At 39.0% G+C, this 18,234-nt stretch overlaps 1 protein-coding gene and 1 pseudogene across 1 annotated transcript in view; both read left to right on the top strand.

The window, feature by feature from the left end:
• MAP3K20 (mitogen-activated protein kinase kinase kinase 20) overlaps window positions 1-18,234 on the top strand; it is a 168,999-nt gene that overhangs the window by 49,782 nt on the left and 100,983 nt on the right. The gene's annotated exons all lie outside the window — the stretch shown is intronic.
• LOC138077107 (serine palmitoyltransferase small subunit A pseudogene) lies at window positions 14,663-14,896 on the top strand (annotated as a pseudogene).

Raw genomic sequence — 18,234 nt, 5'->3', positions numbered from 1 at the left:
AAATTACAAAGCAAAGATTTGGAAAAGGAACAAGTTTTAAGAATTAATAAGATACAACAGAAGCAGTAGTAAGGATGGCAACTAACTAGTGTGATATGATTTCATGTCTTCCCCTGTATCTAAGAGCAGTTTGCAACCAGGACTGATTCCAGTTCTTGGATTTCCTGGAGGTATCCATGACTTCATCCCAACACTACTCAGTGAAATTCTCATCTCTAATCAAACAGATTCCCAAACAAGTTCCCTGGAATGGAAAGACCGGGCTCCGGTGTTCATGTAGGTGTGTTCTCAACCGTGTACATTTTGTTGGAAACAGAAAGATTTTTTTGGAATCGGTGTTTACTTATTCCATCTTTGCTTCCCTTAATACAAGTCATTCTTCTCTTGCCTTCCAGTATCTGTTTTCCCTTTCTGATACATCGGCCATGTGGATACCAAAGCAAACAAACAAAAACCCCACCAGATCAGATCATGTCCTTTCTGCTCCAGACACTTTTGATGGTTCCTGTTACTTATAGAGTAAATTCTAACTCCTTAATATGATATCAGAGAATTCCCTGATGGGTGGTCTAGTGATAAGAACTCTGCACTTCCACTGCAGGGGGCCCAGGTTCCATCCCTAGTGGGAAACTAAGCCCTCACAAGCCCGTCGATCTAAATAAATAAGTTTACAAAAAGTAAATAATACAAGAAATAAGGGTTTTTTTTAGTGCACATTAAAAAAAAATATGACATTAGCCCCCTCTAAGAAAGTTCACCCTCAATAAAGCTGTTTAACCTCTTCTGCTTTCCATTCATGCAAGCTGTGTTTCAGCTTTGTGAGAGGACAGGATGTTCTCCAAATGGGCAATGTACTTTCCTGCCTCCAACTGAATGCATTTCTACCTGCTTCCAGCCTGTCAGAAGCCTGTTGTCCTTAAAATACCCCTCCATAAAAGTTCTTCTTCCCCTCCTCCACTCCTCCCAGGGGGGTTAAAATGTCCCTCTGTTTTCATAGAAGACTGTTTACACCTCTATGGAAACCTTGTGCTGTGCTAGGCTTAGTCGTGTCATAAAATTAAGAGACAGTTGAGCGCATACCTTCATAAAATTACAGAAATTTAAAAATTGACAAAGATCTCACAAGCCCAATTTTCCTAATTTTGGCTGCACATCAGAATGACCTGGTGGGCATTATTGACGGGGGGATTTTTGTGAAAACGAATGCCTGTGGCCAGCGATTTCTGTAAATGAATATTAAAACATCTGCAAGTCAATAACATTCAGGTAACAGTAGATGTATTAATACATCTCAAGTTAATATTAATATATATATATAGCTTGACCCTACTTCCAAGGATTCTGATTTAGTAGTTCCAAATTAGAATCTAGGCGTGTGTGTGTGTGTGTGTGTGTGTGTGTGTGTGTGTTCAAATATTTTTCCCCGGATGTAGCACATCAGCAGACTGACACTGGCATTTAGGGAGCCTTGATCTCCCCTAATCAGAGATTCTCATTACGAGATGATTTTCTTCATCCTCTGGTTATCTGGCCACTTTAAATACCTATGGTGATTGGAATTTATAAAAGACACCCTTTCTTCTTTTGCATGGCTCTCTTTTATAGGCCTTCATTGGTTTTAGTTAGAATTTGCTCCCTTTGAACTCTGCCCATTGGTTCTAGTATTGTCTGCTGGAGCCATATAAATCATTTAGCATTGCCTCCACTGCAGTCTCCAGATACTTGCAGACAGTTATGATGCCCTTTTAAAACCTTCTTTTATTTAGGATCTAGAACCCTGTCTATCCTTAGTGTTGCAACTTAATTCAGAAGCCATGTCACCATATATAAAGGGCTTAGTAGATGCCAGAACTGCGTTGCAAGTTGAAGAACCCATGGGGATCTTACAGGTGAACTGGGAGGAGATGAACTTGTAAATAAACACCTTCGGTACAGAGGCAGTGGTGTAAAGTGTGGGCTCTGTAGTCAGACCTGTGTGGTATCCCTAGCTCAGCCACTTGACTAGCTTCCTCTTTCTGCAAGCTGTTTGTACCCTGATTCCTCATTTCTATTAATGGGATGAGAATGCTACTATGACCTACTGCAGAGTACCTTAGAGGGAATTCGAGGTTTTCAGTACAATGCTTGGCATACAGTAAGTGTTCACTACACTTTGGCTGAAAGCTATAATAGTGATAGGAACAAAGAAGATGTATTACGACTTGGAAGGCAAAGTTTATCTGGTACTGAAATATATACTTCTAAATATTTTATTTATTTAGGTATTTATTTGGCTGTGCCAGGCTTAGTTTCAGCAGGTGGGATCTAGTTCCCTGACCAGGGATTGAACCCAACATTGGGAGCATGGAATCTTAGCCTCTGGACTACCCAGGAAGTCCCTGAAATAAAAATATGGAAATAAAGTTTCCATGTACAAATTAGGTGAATTTGTACATGCTTTTACGAGTACCTAAAACCCACTTAATCCTTCTGGAATTAAATACATTTACTCATGTCCTTCTTAACACTTACTTAAGTAATTTAGGTGGCATCTAATTCAGTTAATATAATAATAGGAGAAGTAGTTGATGTGTTAAAAGACTCGGTAAGAATAAGAACCTAAAAAGATTTCAATCAATGAGCACACTGAGCCTGAAGATGGAAATGAAACATTTTATACACAGACTCTGGAAAGCTAAGTGTCGGTAGAAGATGAGGAAAATACAGCTTAAGGGAAAGATGTTTTAGATTTGGTTTATTATGAGTTAATATGTGATATATCTGCCAGAAAAGTTAATGTGATTTTTTTCAAGCCATGATAAGAAAAATTTAGGATCCCGAATGATTGAAGATCGTGCGCTGCTCTCTTTAAAGTTCTAGATCTGTTCTTACTTTTCCTTTACTAATTGGGAGGTCGGGCGAGTCAGCTAACATCACTGGAACGAAGTTTCTTCACCTATAACATAGGGATAATTCCTTCCTAGTCATATTTGCTTTGAACTATAAAGGTCAAATATAATGAATACAAGTGAGATTGTTGTCACTATAGAGAATTTTGTCACATTCTGTTTATATGATTCAAAACCGTTTTTCCTTGATATGACTGATAATATTACTAGTTTTATTAACCATCTGGAATTTTAATTAACTAAAATTTAACTGAAATCTTAGAGATTGTGGCATAGACAGTATTGTTCATCTTGCTTTACATTCAGTAGGAATGTGAACATTAAAGTAGTTGGTGAATGGTGAATTATTTTTTTTTTTTACCTCTTTTAGTTTGTATATTCGCTGGCAAACCTAACTGTGCATTAAACCGACGGAGGTATTTTAGAATAAGTGAAAACCTCGTGAGCATCCAGGGCTAAGGTTAGCTATAGCAAAAGCAGTATGAGCTACCTCATTGAATGGCTTGTGTTCTACTTTTAGTGGAAAAGGATACTTCAGGAATATAGGGAAGAACAGATTGGTAGTTTTCTTTTACACTCTTTGCTGCTGGTGGCTGTGCTTTTTGGGGAAGCAGTAAGAGACTCCTTTTCTGCATCCTCTTTCTCTGTCTCTCAACTGTTATAACAACAAAAATTCATAATGTGAAGATCAAGAACCTGCAGATTACAATTCTAATTATCTTTTAAACCCAAACATGAGCATTAGAATCCTTTTACATATGATATGACAGTTTCCCGTCAGCCCTGACATTTTCCTTGTGTTCTCTGTAGCTACTGAAGAGCCTGGACAGGGAAGGAAAGAGACAGAGGGTGAGAAAGAGAGGGAGAGTCTAAATGACAGTCTTTTGAATAGTGTAAGTTCAATCCCTAAAACAAAAAGCACGATCTTTTTTTCTGCTAAATAATGTGCTCTCCAGCTTCACCTCTCATCCTGAGAAAGATGAAAGAGAAAGTAAAAGAGGTGACCCAAATCACAGAGTGCCTTTGATAGGAGAAATTCAGCTGTTTTGAACACTTACAATCAAAGGAAGTGGTTTCCCTAATTACATGAACTATGTGAAATCTCTCAGAATAGCTCTTCCACCCCAGGATTCCTTGCACTTTAGAAGTTTGCATAAAAAGCTCACATGGAGAATGAGATGCAAAGTGTTTGATTCAGATTTTATTAGGCAGAAGAGTGCCCACATCCATCCTGCAGTTTGCCAGCTGCTCGGGTTGGGACCACTATACCTGGTTTTGATGTAGCTGTCTCTCAGACCTGCAACATTAAGAGCTTTGTTCTATCCTTTTCTTGCAAGGAGCACCACTCTTCAGGAGCAGTAGCTATGAAAATATTCAGAAGATTCGTCTTCCCATTTTCTCTCTCAACCTGAAATGGATCCATAGCTATGTCTGTGAACTTTGCATGGGAAAACATGATTTCCTGGGTTGGTTGCTGGGTTGTGTTCAAGTGTTAGATTTTATTAAGCTCTTCATTCGATTTTAATATTTTAAATATAATCGTTTACCGTAAAATTTACATGCAGATTTCCCCCAGGTACTCTCAGAATCTAGGCTAGGAATCTGCCAAAACACTTGGCCTAAAGAATAATAGCAATTATGGTGGTATTAAATCTTTTGTATTTTGCTAGTCACTTTGTTATCAAGGCGTATAGGATGGTGCAGGTGTGTAGAGAAGAGAATTACAGATATCCTGAGTTCTCTTGTTTGAGGAGGTAGGTATCAGTATTAAGCCATCAGAAGACAGAAGCATCCATCTTAATTAAAATGTCAACTTCTGAAGACTTTTTTTTTTCCCCTGGAGGAGTAATTTTATATTATAAGGGAGATCGTCTAATAAGCTTAAGTAACACTAAAAAAGGCATATGTGTGTTTCTTTTTGCCTTTCTTTTCTTTCTTTCAATGAATAAGTGTTACTATTGTATCTTATATTCTGTTGAAAATTTGTGGGTCCAAAGAAAGAAATGGAAATCCAGGAACAGAAACAGCAGGAAATTTTATTTTGTCTAGTGTTTAAAGTACTGACTAAAGTGTAATCCACATAAAATATCCTAACACTAGGATTGTTGGCTCTTGCGCAGTGAGATTTAAGTAAAAGAAAATAAGAGTGCCCTTCAAAAAACCAACCTATAAAAATCTACTTAAACAATTACATAGCAATTTCTTTGTACTTTAACAGTCCTCATTTATTTCAGAGAAATAGCTTATTTGAAAAGATACGTAGGTTGATAAGGATTTGTCATTTTAAGATATATAAAATCCAGAAGTGGCATGACTGTGGTGTGCTGTGAACTCCTAATTATGGGTGGATAAAAATTTGGCTATTTTGTACATAGTCTCATCAATATAAGAAGAGAAAGGAGATTTGAAAGGTGATGAAGGATTGATACTATGGGAGGTATTTTGCTTAATAGGTAGGTTTGCACATAATTGTGAAGAGGTCTGTTATCTGAGAAATCTATAATACTCAAACTGAAAGTTTAATAGCTATTTTAGTCCAACAACCCTAAACCACCATTTTAAAAATCAGTTATTTAAAGTTCAGAACTGTTACGTTGGGTAGCAGTAAATTCAGTTGCAGGGCCCAGGCCTTTGGTTTGCCAGCTTGGAGCTCTTGTCAGGAGCACACTGTCAAGTTCCTACTGCTTCTGTTATTTTTTTGAATGACGTTAAATTGCCTACCCTATGCTTGCTATAAGAGAGAAGGTTAAACATGCTTAAATGATAGGCATGTGACAACACTTTAACGTTAGTGGTAAAAGGTCATTTTGGTTTTCTTCTTCATAGTATTTCTATCAACTAAGAAATAGTACCGCATAAATCACAATTCAACTTCTTGTTCATGATCAAGACTGTATCTGTGCCGTCCCAGAGACTGAGAATTGTATACGTCATGTAAAATTCCACAATCTCTCTGGAAAATGGGTTCTGTAATCCTTACCATTTAGAAGTCAGCTTCATGGCTGGCTTAAATAACGTCTGTTAAGGTTTTAACTTAGATCCCTTGCGTTATCCTCAAATGATTATAAATAATATTATTCAGACAGCACTTTTACCATTTACACAGCACTCTTAATTATATCATTCCGTATACAGAATGATGAAACAGGTTCAGTATGATTCCCAAAATTATACCTTAGAAACCAGAGCTGAATCTTAGGGTTTTGGGCTCTGGATCCAGTACTCTTTACCCAAGATAGAATCTCAGCTTTGGAAAAGACCTTAATTGACAATATTTTAGATGCCTGGATCTCCTCTGCAAAATTCCTGCCACAGATGGGCATTGAGCATCTGTTTGAATTCTGATTACCACTGTTAGAGAACTCACCAGAACATTCTCAATGCTCCTGGAAACTTCACCTTTGGAAAACTGTGACCATCACAGAGTTCTTTTCTGAGTTTTTCTGAGTCTATACCACATGCTAACAGTACATCTTTGATCAGTCATAAAAGGAATTAAGTAACACTGTATATGAATGTGATTTTTTAAAACATCATTAAAATTATACTCCTCAGAAAACTCTTACCAAATGGCATTTATTAAGCATTTAATTGTCCCCTAGCTTGTAATTATAAGTAATATAGTGTCATTTATTGTAGTTTTTTAGTTTTCTGTCAATTTTTTAAAGTTTTTTCTTGCTTTTTGGAATCTCTTTCTAAAGTGACTAGTTCTTACTTAAGTGAAGAACCCAACTGGATGTAGTATACTAATAATAGAAAAATAGAGCCCTAAATATTATATTTTATACACTTCAGTATCATACCTCTTTTTAATGTTTATACTTTTGTCCACTTGCTCACTGTAACCCTGCTATACTTAAAACCAGACATTTCCATGTTATATTTATTTTCTATATTTTACTTTTTATGTTGTAAAGGTGATAAATGTTTATTTTTAAAAAATCAAACATTATAGCAGTGTAAAAAGTAAAAAAGCAAAAAATTTTTCCTTCCTACAATCCTATTTTATAAAAATTCTCAGCTTATGAATGACTTAACAGATTGATTTTTTTCCCCTCTGCATTTATGACAGTACTAATACTCTTTCCACTTCCCGGGTGGCTCCGTGGTAAAGAATCTGCCTATAATGCAGGAGACACGGATTCTCTCCCTGGGTCGTGAAGATCCCTTGGAGAAGGAAATGGCAACCCACTCCAGTATTCTTGCCTTGGAAATCCCATGGACAGGGGAGCCTGGCAAGCTACAGTCCATGGGGTCACAAAGAGCTGGACATGACTTGGTGACTAACAGCAATACTCTCTCCGCTCCATGAAACAATGAATCATCCAAAGAAGAGTAGCAGGAGGGAAATTTGTATCTGCCTGTATCTTGACTGTTGTGATGATCACTTGAATACGGGTAATATAAAATTGTGTAGAACTAAACACACGCACACATACAATGCGTATAAAACTGGTCAAATCTGAATAAGGTTTGTGGATTGTCCCAACCTCAGTTTTCTGGTTATATTATTGTACTGTAGTTATGCAAGATGTTACCATTAGGGTACACTGTGTAAAGAGTGTATGGGACCTCTCTAAATTATTTTTTATAGCTGCCTGTGAATCCACAATTATCTTTTTAAAAAGAAGTTTAAAAATTAGATCGTTCTGTTATATATATATTATCTTGCAACTTGAATTTTTAACTTTATATATAATTTCCATGTGAGTATGGATAAAGCTACCTCATTCTTTTTAATAACCTTTATACTTTGTATTTAAATAGTATTTATTTGTTTACTTTTCTTTTGTTATACTAAATTATATTCTTGACCAGTATGCAGTAAAAATTTACTACGTGAAGAAACATGAAAAGCTTCTGAACCCTTCTTAGTAAAATGTTAGGCTATGAGAGGCAGGATGTTGAGTGGCTTTCAGGACACATTCAGCTCCAGAGCTTCTCCTTTATTTTGTTCTTCTAAAGCAACTTGGGATGTATTCACTGTTGCCTGATATTGGAGGGATGAGTTGTATGAGTGGCATGGATTCTGACTGAGCTTTCTCCCAGGCAAGCTGGCAAGCTCAGAGCACTGAGCGATAAAGAAAGCTTCACTCTCCTGTCTCCCCCTCACCGCAGGTCATCTTTTCTATCTTCCTAATGATGCTTGAAAACTGTGCACAGATTGCTTAACAGGAAATATGTAAATGTTGGTTCCTTTGCTGATGTTTGTGGAATGGTCCCTCTTGAATTTTGTGGCTTCTTTGTGTAGCTCCAGGACTAAGGTTGATGTTTGACGGCAAAGTGAAACCTCTGTGGCTTCTGAGCTTCCGCTGGTGCCTCTGTCTTCACCCCATCTCTTGTCCTTTCTCCTCTGCTAGATTGAGCTGCTTTTGCTAACTCAGTTGGTTAGAGCAAGATGTTTCTGAAGGTTTGGTCAAGGGCTATCTCTATAAAAGTGTCCTCTTACAGGGGAAAATCTGTAGTTGGAGAGGATTTGTGAACCCCGAGCAACTGTTAAAGATGTGTAGAACTCATCATTTTGTAGCATGGGTATAAACATTTATAATAATAATAATAATGCTAATAACCCATATTTGGGACTTAATACAGTCCAGTTTTCTTGGTGCTTTATATGCCTGGGCTCATTTAATGCCTAACAATAGTAAATCATATTCTAATATTCCTTTTCATTTTACAAGGTGTTTTCACATTTATTTGATTTGTATTAAAACCCTGTGATATGAGACTAGAGAATATTAGGGAGGTATAACAACTGAATGTGATGTGAACCCTCTGGAGAGGGTCCTAGACCACAAAGAGGACATTCACAGAGCAACAGGTGAAATGTTTGGTTAATAGTGATGTACTACAGTAATATATTTACTGGACTAGGGCTTTGCTGCTGCTGCGGCTGCTAAGTCACTTCAGTCGTGCCCGACTCTGTGTGACCCCATAGACGGCAGCCCACTAGGCTCCTCTGTCTCTGGGATTCTCCAGGCAAGAATCCTGAAGTGGATTGCCATTTCCTTCTCCAATGCATGAAAGTGAAAAGCAAAAGTGAAGTCGCTCAGTCGTGCCCGAGTCTTAGTGACCCCATGGACTGCAGCCTACCAGGCTCCTCTGTCCATGGGATTTTCCAGGCAAGAGTACTGGAGTGGGGTGCCATTGCCTTCTCTGGGACTAGGGCTCTACAGAGCCTCTATTTTTACCTATGACTCTAAATTCTCTAAACAGCTTTTCTCTGAATCTAAAAATTATTCCAAAAGAAAAATTTTGAAAGTTTTTATTATCCCCAATTCCACAGATTCCTAGTGTTTGAAAGGCCAGGTAACTTGCTGAGTGGCACATAGTGAAAAACCAGAACCCCAAACCCTAGTCTTTACCTTTCTGGTGCCACCCATGCCTGTATTTGGCTCAATGCCACCATTCCCCCAACAGTCTTTAGAGCTGGGAGGTAATATCCTTACTTTAGAGATGATAGATCATTGTGATTGATGTTCACTCCTGGAAAAATAATTCAGAAATACTTTTCTGATTGACTTTGAGCCAGTAGTCCTTCCATATTTGAATGGAGGGTGTCATACATATATTGGGCTCATTTGATTACACTAACACAACAGAAACCTCATTATGATGAATGACAGCCAGGGCCAGAGGCAACTGTTCTGAAAAAGAATAATGGTGCAGTGTGCTCCTCTGCGACCTCTGACACGGAGATCTGAGAATGGGCAGGAAAGAGAAGCACAAGAACAGCCCCACCAAATTCTCATTCTTTCTGCAAATGTGGTAATTGTGAGGCTAATGATGGTTAAGCTGGATTCTTTACCCTGAGTGTGGAAAAGAGAAGTAATGTTTACTTTCTTTCAGCTTGGCACTTTATTTTTAAAATAGTAGGGAACTGTAAGATTTGTTTAGAGATTAGAAGAACCAGGCTTAACAACTTGGGGTTATCTGTGGTATATTTTGGTCTTTGGATTTAGAGTCTTCTGGCAGCTGTGGTGTTACCTGAGTTTGTAGGCTGACATACCTTCACGCTCTTCCAATGCTGTGTCCACTAGACTTTCTCTGGTCTTTTCTCACTGTTCTGCCCAGACCTGTGTTCCGGCCTCTTGTCTCCTTTATGAGTTTCACTGTGCAGTTGCTGTCAATCTTTGGATCTCTTTTCCAGAAGTTCATAGTTCTAGCAGGTGTTCTGTGTGTCTGAGATCAGTTCTGTGTATCTTCTAAACAGTTTATCTTTGTTCACTCTAGGAATGATTTATTGAGGTAAACCAGGTGCCCGGCAGGTACTGTCCAGGTATATGTGGCCCTCACAGCTGCTTAAGTAGACACTGATTTTCTTATTTTAGAGATGACAGCAAGCTCCGTGATACTGAGGGACTTGCAAGGCCACACAGTTTAGACATGATAAAGTTGAAATTCAGCCCCCAGCATTTCCAGCTCCTAAATAATGAGGCCACAGTTTAGCTGCCACAGAACCACTGTCTAGGCCAGTGCACATTAGACTCACCTGGGAAGCTTCTAAGGCACACCTGTGCCCGGGTCCCACCCCATATCAGCTTAGTCCGATTTAAGTCAGGAAGTTAGAATTTAAGGGACTTTAGATCATTCATTTGGTCCTTTTTACCTCCAAATTTTGACATTTATCAGTAGGTGAGCTGAGGCCTCGAATCACATAGCCTCTGAGTGTCAGAACCAAGGCTAAATTAGGTCTCTTGATTCTGATTCTAGAGTTCTTTCCATACTCAGATAAAGTAAATATGTTAAAGTATTTCCTCTGTTATGTATATGTATAGTCGCAGGTGGAGTTTGTTTATCCTTTTGTAACATACAGAAATGTGTGTGTGTGTACATCTGTGTGCATGTGTAGAACATGTACATCTGTGTGATTTTGAAAACTGACATTCATTCGTGAGAGAGGCTGTACTATGTCATGGTGGAAATCATAGGCTTTACAACCAGACTACCTGGGTTGAATCTTGGCTTCACTGCTTCTTAAGCTAGGCTTGTAATTCCTTTACCTATCAATGTTCTCCCATGTATACTCCACATTCCAAGCAAACAGAAGTGCTACTGTCTCTCAAACACGCTGCCCATGCTGTCTCTAACAAAGTTCTTGTTGTTCCCTTTGCTTGGAATGCCAAGCCTTCTCTAGCTATAAATTAAAGCCTAATTCATTTTCCATTGTCTAATTGAAGCTTTCCATTACCCCCAGCTTCACCTAATCTCTATATGGGTCCTCCACAACACTTTCTACTTCTTATAATCATTGTGTTGCATGTTATTATTATGCACTTTTATTTTTCCCCTGCTATTGTGTGAGCCTTGATAGTAGGGGTTTATTTTATTTTTATATAACTTAGAATGCCTGTGTCTCTTGTTTTCATTCATACCAGGAAATAGCACAGGTATAGATCTAAGGGACTTTATCAGAGTGTTCAGAGGAGCTTATATTTAACTGAAGAACTCAGAATAGAATCTATAAAGGGTATTTAACAGAAAAGATCAGAATTCAGAATTAGTTAGGGAAACTTTAACAATAGAATAAAAATCCAGCCAAATATAATGGGATTAAGAAATGAATAAAAAGCAAAGAAACAGAACTTAGTGAAAAGTATTATTTCAGGCCGTTTTGATGTTTAGAAAAGTAGCTTGAGAAGAGGGTCAAGCAAAGTTGTTTGTTTCTTGGAGAGGTGAAGCTCAAGCATTTTTTAGGCCTAGAGGATAGAACTAGAAAGAGATTGTTCCAGAAAGGATATAATTGATGGATTATATGTCCTGAGTGAAAAGGAGAGATATAAAGAGCACAGGTGGGGAAGAAAAAAAAAAAGAGCACAGGCGACAGTGTAAGATCTGGGAAGGAAGGATACCTTTTTCTCAGACAGAAAGGCAGAAAGTGTAGGGAAGGAATACCAAGGGCAGTTATGCCTGTTTCTCTGGTGTAGAGCATCCATAGTGATCTGAGGCTGGAAAAGACAAGAGTAGCTAAAGGCCGTGAGTAGAGTCAAGGTTTATTGTAGGTAACTCATAAAGATGATCTTGTTTATTACTTGATATCATCATCGTCTGTCTTCCTCTCTAAACTGTAAGCTCTGTGAAGGCAATGGCTTTGCCATCTTGTCCATCACTATCCTCAGCCCCGAAAAAATAGTGCCTGGCACATAAATACTCAGTAAATATTTGTTGAGTAAACAGAGAGTGAAGAAGGGAGGACACTGGAGATACTCGAAATTACTGCTACAGCCTTCTAGCGTTCAATAAATGGAGATGTAAACAGAACTCATTGGATAAGATTGCTGAGAGCGCTCTTTAGAGAAAGCTGACCTAAGAGAATGCCCTTCTACACTTTCCTCTTTCCTGCTGCCTCAGGGGTTGTGTTGTGATCATCTGGTAACCTTGAGGATGTAAACCAGTGCGAAGGATGGTAAGGCAGACTGTATTAATAATCGTGGCGCTTCCATACTGGGCTTCCTGCAGCCTTCACATTCTGAGACAGTATGAGCTACTTGTTTAACTACTGTTACTTTGGATCTCTGTTTCTTTCAACAGAAAGAAGCCACAATGGGGCTTCTCTTGTGGCTCAGCTGTAAAGAATCCACCTACAGTGTAGGAGACCTGGGTTCTGTCCCTGGGTTGGGAAGATCACCTGGAGAAGGGAAAGGCTACCCACTCCAGTATTCTGGCCTGGAGAATCCCATGGACTGTATGGTCCATGGGGTCACAAAGAGTCGGACACGACTGAGCGACTTTCACTTTCTTTCAATAGAACCAGTTGATTAGTGGGGGAAAACTGAAATGAACTAAGGGACTAGAGACCTCAATAAGATCAACTGAAGAGCAGGTTTAAGGTGAACAAGGCTAAAAGGTTAAGGTGAATAAGGCTAAAAGGTTAAGGTGAAAGAGGGCCTTCTGCATTTGAGATGGGGGGTAATAGAAAGATCTAAGGGATGGTCATGAATTGCTAAAGCAGAATGCTGGTGAAGGCTGCCAGAGGAGAAACAGTGAAGGAGAGCATCTTTGTGTACAGAGAAGTAACCAAGAAGTAACCCTTCGATTAGACCAGTGTTTCTTTCATTTTTCTGATGGGCCACCAGGGACCATCTGTGGACCCTGGAGTCTTATCTTGAAGAGTCCAGTTTGAGATACAGTACAAAATACTGTTTTATTGTATGGCTTCACTGTCAAAATGATTTAAGGCAGCTAATAGAAATACAAATTATGAGATTTAAAAAATTAAAATAGGAAAATGGGGCAAAGGGAAAATATGGTGAAAAAACAAAATGGAAACAAAAATGAAAATAGTACAATAAAAATACACTCATGAGGTTCTTTATTCTTTCTAGATATAGGCAACAAATTTGTGCCTAAGCTTTCTTGCAATCAACTTGAAAAATGTAACATGATAAGTTGTTGAGCAATGGGGATTGAAAACCAACCGGTTCAGGAAAATCACAAATATTCCTTTTCCTGAGACCAGATAGATTCAAGGGATTATATCTGATAGAGTGCCTGAAGAACTATGGATGGAGGTTTGTAACATTGTACAGGAGGTAGTGATCAGAATTATCCCCAAGAAAAAGAAATGCAAAAAGGCAAAATGGTTGTCTGAGGAGGCCTTACAAATAGAAAAGAAGAGACATGAAAGGCAAAGGAGAAAAGGAAAGATATATCCATCTGAATGCAGAGTTCCGAAGAATAGCAAGGAGAGATAAGAAAGCCTTCCTCAGTGATCAGTGCAAAGAAATAGAGGAAAACAACAGAATGGGAAAGACTAGAGATCTCTTCAAGAAAATTAGAGATACCAAGGGAACATTTCATGCAAAGATGGGCACAATAAAGGACAGAAATGGTATGGACCTAACAGAAGCAGAAAATGTTAAGAAGAGGTGGCAAGAATACACAGAAGAACTGTACAAAAAAGATCTTCATGACCCAGATAACCACGATGGTGTGATCACTCACCTAGAGCCAGACACCCTGGAATGCAAAGTCAAGTGGGCCTTAGGAAGCATCACTACAGACAAAGCTAGTGGAAGTGATGGAATCCCAGCTGAACTATTTCAAATCCTGAAAGATGATGCTGTGAAAGTGCTGCACTCAATATGCCAGCAAATTTGGAAAACTCAGCAGAGGCTACAGGACTGGAAAAGGTCAGTTTTCATTCCAATCCCAAAGGAAGGCAATGCCAAAGAATGTTCAAACTATTGCACAATTGCACTCATCTCAGATGCTAGCAAAGTAATGCTCAAAATTCTCCAAGTGAGGCTTCAACAGACTGGTTCCAAATTGGGAAAGGAGAACGTCAAGGCTGTATATCATCACCCTGCTTATTTAACTTATATGCAGAGTACATCATGCAAAATGCTGGGCTGGATGAATAAGCTGGAATCAAGATTGCTGGGAGAAATATCAATAACCTCAGATATGGAGATGACACCACCCTTATGGCAGAAAGCAAAGAGGAACTAAAGAGCCTCCTGATGAAAGTGAAAGAGGACAATGAAAATGCTGGCTTAAAACTAAACGTTCAGAAAATGAACATCATGGTATCCAGTCCCATCACTTCATGGCAAGTAGATGGGGAAACAATGGAAACAGTGAGAGACTTTATTTTCTTGGGCTCCAAAATCACTGCAGACGGTGACAGCAGCCATGAAATTAAAAGACACTTGCTCCTTGGAAGGAAAGCTATGACCAACCTAGACAGCATATTAAAAAGCAGAGATGTTACGTTGCCAACAAAGGTCTGTCTAGAGACTGACATTTGGCTGCAACGCGGGAGGCGTGTGGCGGGGATGGCGCTGGCGCGGGCCTGGAAGCAGATGTCCTGGTTCTACTACCAGTACCTGCTGGTCACGGCGCTCTACATGCTGGAGCCCTGGGAGCGGACTGTGTTCAATTCCATGCTGGTTTCCATCGTGGGGATGGCACTGTACACAGGATACGTCTTCATGCCTCAGCACATCATGGCGATACTGCACTACTTTGAAGTTGTACAGTGACCAACATGTGACCAAGTCAAGAAGCTCCTTAGGGAAGACCCATCATCTGAATTTGGAAAGAGACTTCATCAGATGTCATAAGAAACTCTCCTAGATGTCAACATAACCAACCCTATGAATATAAGGACTAAAATTCATGAGTAGAACAGGAAAGCAATCCTGACTCATGTGTTGTGTTCTTTATTTTTAATTTTAAAAGAGGCTCTTGTATAGTAATTTTTGTCTATTTTAACATTGTAGTCATTTGTACTTTGATATCAGTATTTTCTTAACCTTTGTGACTGTTTCAATATTACCCAGTGAAAGCTTTTCTTAATGTAACTTTGAGTACATTTTAATTGCCTTCTATTTCTAAAACCTAAAGTCATTAGTTGGGCTTTACTGTTCTTGCTATTGTATAGCATACATATCTGCCTGGAAATATTTATACTCTTGACCAAAGTTTTGTAAGAAAAAAATTCAAGATTTGGGGCAAGGGGGCCGGGGAGGGAGGACATTTTATTGAGAACTATTTACAAAAGACTTATCTGTAAGTTTGAACTCAGGAGTACAGTTTTAGTTATCTGGACTCTTATCAGCTTTTGCTTTAAAACTATAAAGTGTTTCTTAATGAAAAAGGAAGATCTCGCTTAAGTTAAAATAAGGAACATTTCACCTTTTAAATATTTAATTCATGTGTGAACTTATTTCCAGAAAACTTTGATGACGGTTCTTGTGACAAATGGTGGTTAAGCAGCGTTATTATGTAAGGCTTATATACCATAGAGTTTTTAACAGAAGGTAATGAGCTTCTTCTGAGGGCCACTAGTAGCACTGTACTTCCTTAAAGTAATGGGTGCTGCAAGTGCATTTGCACATTGCAATATGATGAGATGAATTGTTAAAAACTATAACAAAAAGAAATGTAAACTTGGTTAAAATCTGCTCACTCTTTGTATTGTTTTTTTTTTTTAAGATTTTTATTCCGTAAATGTAAAAAAAAAAAAACAAAGGTCTGTCTAGTCAAAGCTATGGTTTTTCCAGTAGTCACGTATGGATGTGAGAGTTGGACCATAAAGAAAACTGAGAGCCAAAGAATTGATGCTTTTGAACTGTGGTGTTGGAGAAGACTCTTGAGAGTCTCTTGGACAGCAAGGAGATCAAGCCAGTGAATCCTAAAGGAAATCAATCTTGAATTAGATTGATTGGAAGGACTGATGCTGAAGCTGAAGCTCCAATACTTTGGCCACCTGATGCTAAGGGCTGACTCATTAGAAAATACCCTGATGCTGGGAAAGATTGAAGGCAGGAGAAGGGGACAACAGAGGATGAGATGGTTGGATGTCATCACCAACCTGATTGATGTGAGTTTGAGCAAGCTCTGGGAGTTGCAGATAGACAGGGAAGCCTGGCGTGCTGCAGTCCTTGGAGTCGCAAAGAGTCAGACACAACTGAGTGACTTAACTGAAGATGATTATACTTAAATTATAACTTTATATGATTGAACCTAAAAATGTAAAAAATTTTCTTTTGGATCAGAGGAATATAAAGATGTTTTTGAGGAGAGCCATAGTAACCAGGTTTACACTATACCTCAATATTGGGCTGAAAAGTGAATACATTCAGTCAGGTGGCTCTACCAGTTACTTGAGTGTGTTTTTAGAATGATTGGTATTTTTGCATAAATTTAGGTAAAACAACCCCTAAAAATGGAAAAATAAGACATGTCAAGAAAATTGATAAGAATTAGAGTTTTTAGACTTGTTTAGTCACTAAGCTGCTGGGAGGGATTGGGGGCAGGAGGAGAAGGGGACGACAGAGGATGAGATGGCTGGATGGCATCACTGACTTGATGGACGTGAGTTTGAGTGAACTCTGGGAGTTGGTGATGGACAGGGAGGCCTGGCGTGCTGCGATTCATGGGGCTACAAAGAGTCAGACACAACTGAGCGACTGAACTGAGTCACTAAGTCATATCCAACTCCTGCAACCCCATGGACTGCAGCATGCCCTCTCCTCTGTCTTCCACTATTTCCCAAAGTTTTCTATAATTCATGTCCATTGAGTTGGTGATGCTATATAACCATCTCATCCTCTGCCACCCCCATCCCCTTTTGCCTTCAATCTTTCCCCAGCATCAGGGTCTTTTCCAATGAGTCAGCTGTTTGCATCAGGGCCACAGTATTGCAGCTTCAGCTTCAGCATGAGTCCTTTGAATGAATATTCAGGATTGATTTCCTTTAGGATTGATTGGTTTGATCTCCTTGCTTTCCAAGGAACTCTCCAGCTGTCCAGAGTCTTCTCCACCAACACAGTTCAAAGGCATTAATTCTTCAGCATTCAGCCTTTTTGATGGTCCAACTCTTGCATCTGTATACGACTACTTGCAAAACCATAGCTTTGACTATAGGGACCCTTGTTGGGAAGGTGATGTCTCTGCTTTTTCATATGCTGTCTAGGTTTGTCATTGCTTTCCTTCCAAGGAGCAAGGGTATTTTAATTTCACAGCTGCAGTCACATCCGTGGTGATTTTGGAGCCCAAGAAAATAAAATCTGTCACTTCTTCCACTTTTTCCCCTTCTGTTTACAATGAAGTGATGAGACCAGATGCCATGATCTTAGTTTTCTGAATGTTGAGTTTTAAGATAGCTTTTTCATTCTCCTCTTTCACCATCAAGAGGCCTTCTTCACTTTTTGCCATTAGAATGGTATCCTCTGCATGTCTGAGGATGTTGATATTTCTCCTGGCAGTCTTGATTCCAGCTCGTGATTCATCCAGCTTTAGGCCTCAGTTCAGTTCAGTTCAGTTCAGTCCCTCAGTCGTGTCTGACTCTTTGTGACCCCATGAACCGCAGCACGCCAGGCCTCCCTGTCCGTCACCAACTGCCGGAGTCTAGGCTTAGGAAAACCTAGACTGTAGTGTGATATGAAAATTAGCCTTCAGATGTTATCTTTTACTATCTCTACTGAACACAAAGAAGGACTTAGATTTCAGCATGAAGGTTAGTGAAAAGAAAGATTGTGGTGGTGGTGGTGGTGGTGGTTATTAATATGGGAGAGTTGGCTTACATGGAGGCTGTCTCTTCTTTAAACCTTAAGGGAGAAATCGTCTTAAGAGTCTGTGATTCCAGGTTATTTTTTTACCGTATATTTGTTGGGGTTTGGTGCTTGTTTTTCACTCAACAGTCTGGCAGACACCACACACGGCCTTTGTCATTAATTATTGTTTCAGTATGCTGACAGAACCCAGAAATAGTGAAATCATTCAATGGAAGAATCCAGGTATTCCAGATGCTGTCTAATTGGAGTCTACAAGATGTGAAAGGACTTTTCAGACTATTTAAAAATTAAATCTGCCTGAATTCTTCTAAATGATTTTGCAG

This window comes from Capricornis sumatraensis, chromosome 3, assembly GCF_032405125.1.
Source record: "Capricornis sumatraensis isolate serow.1 chromosome 3, serow.2, whole genome shotgun sequence".
NCBI classification, from domain to species: Eukaryota; Metazoa; Chordata; class Mammalia; order Artiodactyla; family Bovidae; genus Capricornis; species Capricornis sumatraensis.
This window is presented reverse-complemented; position numbering and strand designations above follow the sequence as displayed.